Source organism: Amphiura filiformis, chromosome 16 (genome assembly GCF_039555335.1).
Source record: "Amphiura filiformis chromosome 16, Afil_fr2py, whole genome shotgun sequence".
NCBI lineage: Eukaryota > Metazoa > Echinodermata > Ophiuroidea > Amphilepidida > Amphiuridae > Amphiura > Amphiura filiformis.
The window spans coordinates 23,922,831-23,932,519 of NC_092643.1; positions in this window are offsets into that span (position 1 = coordinate 23,922,831).

A 9,689-nucleotide genomic window follows, 5' to 3' on the forward strand; every position below is an offset into this window, starting at 1 on the left:
ATAACAAAATGCACTACGATCAAATAGGTTGATGACAACATTTGATTGAATGGACTGCACTGCGCCATGATTACGGGGAAGAAACTGGGTCAAATCCTTTGTTTGGAGCCAATCGATAAACGCAAGCCTCTAAAGCTATCATTGAATACTGGCTAGGATTCCACAATACAATGAGAACATGTTATAAGGCGCTTTGGAAGGCACACAATACCCCAATGGCTTTCCATATTATGTGCACTCAACAACTATTCAGTATCGAAGCCCGGTATCGAAGTTACGTAATGTTACTATGTCAACGGGATCACGCGCTTAAGTAATGAACCACGATCGAAACAATCAGTACACAAAAAAGACATACCAAAACAGCGTGATCGTAATGATCGCCATACAAACAGTGCTTGGTTCCGATACCATCACGGAGTTACGTAACTACTTCGTGGTCTGATAGTTATACATGTATGATCAATGGTCTGATCTTCTTGGGTTCGATCCTTTTAAGAAAAGAAAAAATAGCTGATCATTTATAATGCATAAATGAATAAAGTAATGTAGTTACACAATTTGAAACATTGAGGCCGTTCTATTTTTCAAAGGTCATTTAAGGGCTGGGGTATGAACGTTTGGACAGTATTTATTTTGGGACATTAGAGCACATCAGATATATCGAATTGCATTCTGAATACGAAGAATGTCATTCTGATATCAAATAATTTTGATTTTTGAAATTCGCAATTTAATACACATTTTATGGCAAATCATTAAAATTGATATTTTGATATTTAACATTACTTGAAGTAAACTTTATAAATCTGATGATTTATACTTAAAGTGTATGTAGGTGGGATGAAAAGCCGACGATCAATTGAAAATTTTGACATTTCGTATTGAAGATATGGATTTTTTTTCCCAAAATACCAAAAAAATTAGGTCTTTTTGGGAAAAAAATCCATATCTTCAATATGAAAGGTCAAAATTTTCAATTGACCGTCGGCTTTTCCTCCTGCTACATACACTTTAAGAATATATCATTAGATTTATATAATTTACTTCGAGGACTGTTATATATCAAAATTTGACAAATATCAAATTTTTATAATTTGTCATAAAATTTGTATTATATTGTGATTTTCAAAAATGAAAATTATTTGATATCAGAAAGACATGCTTCGTATTCAGAATGCAATTCGATAGGTCTGAGGTGCTCTCATGTCCCACAAAAAATACTGTCGAAACGCAATAAATGCTCGTTTTAGATCCCTTAACTCATATAACTGTTAAATGTAGTGGAATATATCACGCATTGATAGGTAGCAGGTGGAGCAAATTTTGTCAGCGGTTTTTGTTGCCGTTTGTTCGCAGTGCCTATTTATCTAAAAAAAAATAAGAAAATTAAAATTAAATTAAAAAAAATTCACAATATTCGTTCGTAAAATGGGGACAAAATCCAAAAACATTTCTTGACCCTTCTTCACATAAAAGTGGGGGCAGAAATCAAGATTCGAACCAGTACCATTCACCATTCAAGGCGCACCCTCTACCGACTGAGCTAACCGGTCAGACAATAGAAGGGTGTAATTTTGAACTGAAGAATATTAAAAAATATGAAGAAATTACAATGTTATAAAAAGATTTACCAAAATGAGTTAGGTATAACGTATGAATCGATTTAAAAATTAAGTCCAATGGCACTTTGAGAAAGAATACCTGAAGAAACCCCAAAACATTTGCTGCTCTAGCAACTAACCTAGTGACCTAAAGTATTGGGTCATGTCACGATATTTTTTTCTGAGTCATTATGTCCCGGTTGCTCAATTTAACATACACGTATCCTTAATGCTGTTGAGATTTTACAAGGATGGGGCTCTCACATTTCTAAGAATCCAAAAGCGCCATTAGGCGAACGTTTACGGTATTTGAGTTGAAATGAGTCTTCTTTGTCATGTTTGTGTAAATTTTGGGCAACTTTTAATTATAGGTTAAGAAATGCGTATCACTTGTTGGGAGTGAAATTGTACAAAATAATGCACGCGTACTGAGATGTTGATGCGTCTAATGCATGAGCCCCGAAGGTGGAGTGCATTAGACGAATCAACATCTCAGTGCAAGTGCATTATTTTGTACAATTTCATGAGCAACAAGTGATACGCATTTATTAACCTATTTCATACACGACTAAAATCACGCGATTTTTCCTATTACAAAATTGTCACTAAAAATGTTGGAAAATGCAAGCAAATATAAATGCATCCTCCCGCAAGAAAAATGAACGCGTCTGAAAGTACTGCGCTTATTACGCGGAATTATACAATATTATGCACGGCTAATAATTTACTAATATTCGCTCTGATTGGTTCTCACTATCTAGGAAAATATGAAAGATCTTTAGAGATACAATTTTGCTCAATAATTATAGTAATGTGGATTCAGGGATGGGCAATTACAAAACATCAATCGACAGGTGCATTTTAAAATGTAAGCCTTAACCAAAATTATACTTTTTTTCATCTCTTATGACTACCTTGGTCTTTAAATAAAATGTACATTTCAAACTACCAGTCGCTTAATATTCATTGAATGACTGCCATTTTATTCTATTATATTTATGGTGTGAACGCGATAGAAGGTTTGAATGAAAAGCGGGATGAAAAGTTCAATGCTCACTTTTGTAGTTCAACAACAACAAAATACCTGTAATGAGGAAGCAATATATATAGCACAGGATAAAAGAAAGTTCAATTCCGTTTCCACTTCAATCGAATATCATAATAAATCTGTAATACTACATTACTTGAATTACTTCCACGGTGTTGGTAATAGCGCTTAGTGTTCTACAGGCTACAGCTCACTCTGATGTGAGGGATTGTGAACATAATTTTGAACACAAGATTTAAAACAGCTACCTTAGCATCGTATTTTCGTAAGTTCGTTTGCTATTGCATCGTTACCGATCACACGCTTGCCGATTGGAGAGAAGGTAAGTGCCACCTGCAAGTGTCGCCTGATAACCTCCTTTATACTCCTCAAGTTTACACTTATCATCAAGAAGGTAAATATCAATAATTTACTGGGCAGTTCATTTTTTCTTGTAGGCCTAAACAATAAGGGGAATTTGCTGGGTGGGCAGCTGTAATTCAATTGTAATGGCGTTCAGACCCATTTTAGGATGAATTTGTTAGGGGAGCGGGTTTTTGGTTTTACAATAAATTTACTCCCCTAAAATGAACGTTATGATTATGGTGACTTTTTTATGATTTTGTTGCTTTTTGTTTGAACATTACATTTGTCACGATATCGTTATCTAAACATGAAGAATGAGGTGGCTTTAATATCATGAATGCTTCAACCTTTATGGAGACAACATGCGCTACTCAAAGCTACTCAATATATTATTGAGTAATATTTAAACATGTTAACAGTAACACAACACACAACATTTCTGATATGTAATAGCTCTCACGTAGCAACTTTTCACAGAAATGTGCATACATTTCACTTGAACCAGGCACTTCCCTGCTTGAACACTGTATTTTTTACCTATTGAGTATTATCGCAGATATAAGGTAACTTGGGACACTGCTTGGGGTAAGTGGGACAGTGGGGTAAGTGTATACTTGCTATACTATTCTTAATTGCAGCACTAAATCTGCCAAAATGATAGCTAATGATACCGAGTGTCCCACTTAATACCCCATATATATATGGAATGTATGTATTATATAGTTTTATAGCTTAATCAAGTTACAGAGGTGTCCAGAAATGTTTTTATAATCGGAGCAGAAAAGATCGAAGAAATCATAGTGAAATAAATAGCTGGGGTATTTGGAATTTAAGATACTTAAATATGTAATCTCATCTTGTGTACATATGCATTTGACCAAAAAACATAAACAATAGGTATTGTCTGTACATGTTGGCATAGAAACGAGTCCGACCATGCCACGGATTATCTACTTTTTCCCTTCTTCCCATCATGCACTATCCAGGTGACGTATGATCTTGTGCATTTGATGGTCTTTGCAATAAGTTTGTCTTTTATGGGCACAATAAGACCATATATCGAGGGCTCAGCGCAAGAATATCTTAACTCCCATTTAGGCAAAAATGAGATTTTGGTATGAAAATGTAGCTAGCAACACCGTCCATTTTTACATCCACAAACTCTTTACTCCACTATGGTATAAAGCTGTATAAATTCACACAATACACATTATCGATATATCACATTATCAGCCTGCTGAATGTGTCGGAGCAAGAACATATTCAATTTACCTCCCGGGAGTTCAATGGAGTTTCCATTGGCTCTGTAGGGGATCTTTTGCACACAACACCACAAAATCTTATCTCCATGGAGTTATGATGTTTTTTGTTTTTGTTTTTTGTGGGTGGGGGTGTGAGTGGGTGGAGGGGTGGTCATGGTGTGTGTTTTTTCAAAATGGCAATTTTGGAATATCGTAAAGGCCGTCGCTACTTAAAGACAAACCGCGTGATGCAGTAATAGAGCGATGTAGAATATCTGTGTGTAATGTATGAAATGCCCGGAAGAGATTATTGTTTGCTTAATTTTTTTATTATTGTCCGTTTTATCCGGGGCACGGTCGGAGTGGGTCATCTAAAAACGTACTTGATATGATATGCGGCATAGTTATTCACCTCTAGTCTAGGTGTATAAAACGTATAAAAAGTTAGTTTTCAGTGACAGGAATTTTTTTCCTGAACGCGTTGTTTTTTGCCTCCGAAAGGCATCAGTCAGCGCCATTATTCGCGATTCCGGTTTCTCCGATGAATGCACCAGCCGAAATGTCGTATTCAGAATGTAATACACCCTCGGGAGATGATGTGTTTTGCGACACTCGATAGGCGGAAGTGCGGCGAAAGCCCGGGCGAAAGTACCCCTGGAATAGTGCATGATTGGAAGTAGGGAAAAGGGTTTATACTATTTCCATGGTCCGACAAATATGAAGCAAACGGGGAGGGCGAGTTAGCGCAGCGGTAGTTCCCTCGCTTTGCACCACTGAGGTCCCGGGTTCAAGCCCCGGCGTGGCCCAAGGACTCATGTGCACTTGGTTTATCCCGATCCATGCTCGCTCTCGCAGGTTTTCTCCGGGATCTCCGGTTTCCTCCTGCTTTCAAAATCGGTGATTAGTTGTTTCGTTATCAAAAACTTCCTTCACCCAATGGAATTTGGGGAGCTGCAGAAAATGGTTGGATGTTACAATCTAAGTGCGGATAGGTTTGCGCCAGGTTCGGCTGCAACTAGCCTAGTTGATGCGATCTGATTGTGATGATTCACCACGCAGCGAAATTACAGCGCTTTGAATCCTCTGGAAAAAGCGCTATATAAATTCCGAAATTTATTTATTTATTTATTTATATTATTATTAGTGAAATTACCACATCGTAATACAAATTTGTTTCGTATGGATGGTTTCACCCATCCACACTCGTCAGTTGCAATGTGTAAAATGACAAAGAATATGTCTTGAGTTTTGATGCGCGCGCGCGCAAGAGGAATTAACGCAACCGCGTATCTTAAAGTTGCGCAACATACCAGTCGTTCTCCATGGACCCGAGGGAGGGTCTACCTTTTGGGGGGCCCTGGGCCACGCCAAAATTTGGAGCCCCCCCCCCCCAAACGCACCATGCGGAAGACATCTGCACTTAAGTGACAAAGTTGTAAGATTTTACTAGGACATTTGCGCGCGAAATAAATTTTAAACTGTTTTAGCCCAAATTGAAGTTGCATTTTGCTATTCAATAGGCCAGTGCGCGCGAAGCGCGCAAAATTTTGCACTTCTTGTATAATATTTTGGCCCAAAACAGGTGTTTTTCGGCTTAAATGGAAGATGCACACTGCACAGGGCAATTTTGGGGGCCCCAAAATTTGGGGGCCCTGGGCCCGGGCCCATCTGGCCCTATGGTAAATCCGGCCCTGCAAATGTGGCCAGGCAATGTCAGGCAGCTCTGCGCACTTTTACATTATAAAATGTTGCAAAATTTCAGGCGTTTTTGGAGAACTTTGGGCAACTTTCCCTGAGGGTGTTTATAGTGAGACAATCTTTCCGTTATTTGGCTAAACTACCGCGTAGTCTAGATATGCAATGGTTAGTAAAACACAAACAAATATAGACTGCGTGGCAGTCCAGCTAAATACCGCATAATCTGGCTCACTATACGCCGTAGAAGTGACGTAGTTAATCGGATTAACTACCATAGCAATAGATGAATACAATTTTGGCTATATCGCCCCGCACTACAACGATCATGCGCTACCGATGCATTGAACCTACACCACATTTCGCCATAATGCATTCTAGAAACGCTTGCTGTTAGAATAAGAAAAATTTTAATGCTAATTTATTGCACATTCTAGGGAAGCGTGGTTACCTTTTAAAATAACCGAGTGAGAGGGTTTTCAAGAAAATATTTTTCCTGTCAAAACTGAAGCATCCTCTGTATAAAAGAAAATATGAATATTAACTGCACATCATATATAACGATTCGTGATACCCAATTGTGGCACATTTGATGTCGTTCATGAGGCAGAGAATTTTATTTCAATTATATACACGCCAAAATATTTTTTTAATTGAGCGAGAATGGCGATAGAAAAAACGTTGAAAATTCCATGTATAAATGACATTAGACCCAACAAATGATTACTGTTTCGTTTTTATGGTAATCTAATCTTTTATTTCCTGAAATAAAATTATGGGTCTAATGTGGGTTAATTGTATAATTGATGAAAACATCGACGTGTATAAAAGAAGCTACGAGAAAAATGGTAGGCCACGCCACATTGATAATCTATGCTTTTAGTATACGGCGAGTTCGTAGCGCACGTGTGAATCAAAATCGATATACTATTGTCCCGACTATTGTGCGTGTATAGCCTCATTTATAAAACACGTAGTTATAAACAATTGAGCGCTATTAATACACATTAATGTTTTTAAACAAATAAAATTCCAAAATATGTTACGTTTTCTGTCTTTGCTTGTCACTTGGTATGTTGAAGTAATGAAGTTGCGATTATATTTTTAAATTTTCATCATGACACCATCAAGCCTGATAGCCGAGCGGTCTAAGGCGCTGGTGTTATGTCAATATCGTATAGGAGTACATTATAGCGGCTGATTGCAGCGTGGGTTCGAACCCCGCCGGCGCCTCTGACAAAATAAATTTCATTAATTTTTTTAAATTTCATATTATGTTAGGAAAATGTGGCTGGGAGAATGTATGTATGGCGAAGAGTGGTGTGCATTGAACCATAGATGTCAAAGAAATGCTAATCACTTGCACCTGTAAGATTAGTCTCTTTGAAAAGAGCGGTATTGTATTCAATCTATATGATTGAAGCCAGGTGATGAGTGCAACCTGCTGCAGCGCAGCGCGGTATATTCAAAAATTGTATTCATCTATTGCTATGGTAGTTAATTCGATTATGACGTCACTTCTACGGCGTATAAACACGCTCCCTGACATGTGGCCCATGTTCATGATGATGGATCAGGAAATTCATACTTGCAGTAGGTATATAATTCCCTTGTTGTGCTTTTTATAGCGGGTATAGTCAGTGGACATGGTGGATGCATGCATTACAAACTGATTTGATACATGTAGTTATGCACAAACAAAATAATGATAGTTTTCAAAGCTGGCCAAGCCTGGTCTGGCCATGTTCGTATACTACCTTGTCCTTATTTATTATTTGTTGTTATATATGGTGATCACCATCCGTTCCGGAAAAACCTTTGAGGCTATTCTGTGACAAAAAAAATTACAAGTTTATATTATTCATAATTCGCAAACGGAAAGTCGTATTCGCATTTTTGTATGGAGTGACATTTTGCGCATTCAACCAGCGAAATCAGACAATACCCAAAATTAAACGGAGATATTTCCGACTGTGATCCCGTCATTTGTGAGTAGGAAAAGTTGTTATTTATATCCTCGATTTCTATCTTCTTCTTTTTTAAAACATTTTTTTAAAAAGCACTTTTTCCAACATGCGCAATAGTTTAAAATTTACCCCATTTTAGTTACTTTACATCCTTTTATTTATAAAGGCAAGAAAATAATAACGTACACGATGTGTTCACCCCTGTAAATCTAAACAATTATGTCATAATTAGAACCAGAGGCCAATATCTGCATCTTTTAGCTCGGATTTAAGACCTCATGCGCAGAAATCGGTCAGGAAATAAAAAGACAGTAATCCAAATTTTGACTTAAGAAATGTACATCGTAGATAGGTCAAAATATACTTTTTCTGAATCCTTGTGACGAGAGTAATACATTGGTATGATTTTTACCAAGATTTGACTAGCTTTGAAATATCACCCATGCATAGCGGCCATTTTGGAATTATGCAAATTAGGCACTGTTGGGATTTTCGGGAACTTTTGATATGTTTTTGTGTGAGCTTATGGGAGATAAATGCATGTGAAATCGATTCTGTTCAAGGCAGTTAAGCGAATGCCCTCATGCCGTGTGTCATTGCCGCTCATGCACTGCTCAACCACACGATCAGAAGATTCGGGTGCACCGTAACAAAACTTGGCAAGTGATGGCAAGAAAGTTTCGCACCACGTACGTCGAAGTTCACTTTTCAAAGGGCGAACTGTTGTTACGAAAATCAAAACGACTGGTAAACATATCTACTAAATGACCTCAAAAGGTCAAATCGTCTGTGAAAAATAAAATGACTAAATTGCAACAGTGACTGTCACCCTTACGAGTGTCAACATGGTGTCATCGCACATAATATTTTCTTAACATATTGGACTAACTCCACAGCTATATGTTTTTTTACAATATAACAGTAATGGAAAGAAAACTGAAATTGTTCGTCATTTTCGGCACAAAATTGTTGGCAAAAATGACGTCACGGACATAAACAACAATCTCCTATTAAATTAGCATATGGTCGCCATTCCTCCAGCTAGCTCGTCCTGTGATTGGTCCTTTAGTTATCTAGTTTTATCGCTGATTCTGTTGCAATTAGTGGTGGGCGATTTTTTAAATTTGACTGGCCTATAGTGTCTATTTCGTAATTCCATTTTCAATGAGTGTTATCTTGGTTTAAATTAATGGGGTTTAAGTCCTGCAAAGGTCGTGTTGAATTCTACTGTAGACATGACTGCATCATGTCAGATGTATCGGTATCGATACACTTTTGCATTGAACTTACAAGTTATTTTCTGATCCTTGAGAGGCGCGAGAACATATCGCATTTACAGGTCAAAAACAGTTAAAGCCACAATGTGTGACTTGCTCCACAGTAGCGCCCTCAATTGTTCTCGAACTTCTACTTTTTGCATAATTGTATTGCCCAATGTGATGCTACGTGAACTTAGCCTGGACTGCTCTAACTACAGTAAAATTTAAGGTTTTATATTAAATCTGGAGATCTTCGGTTTTATTCCGAGTTTACCGATCGAGTGATGGCTAAACGCATCGCGTGCGTGTGGGATGTTTAATTATTACGATGGAAATAGCTGCAGTCGAACGCTTACACGATTGTCATATTAAAACATCAACAGAACCGACCCATGATTGTTATGTTCGAGTAGGGGTTGGACGGAGTGATTGGCATTGGCGACATATGCCCCCGCATATATGCGATGGAAATTAAAGCAATATTGTAACATTGAAATGTTACAACGTGGCTTTTAATAGCGATTTTCTTT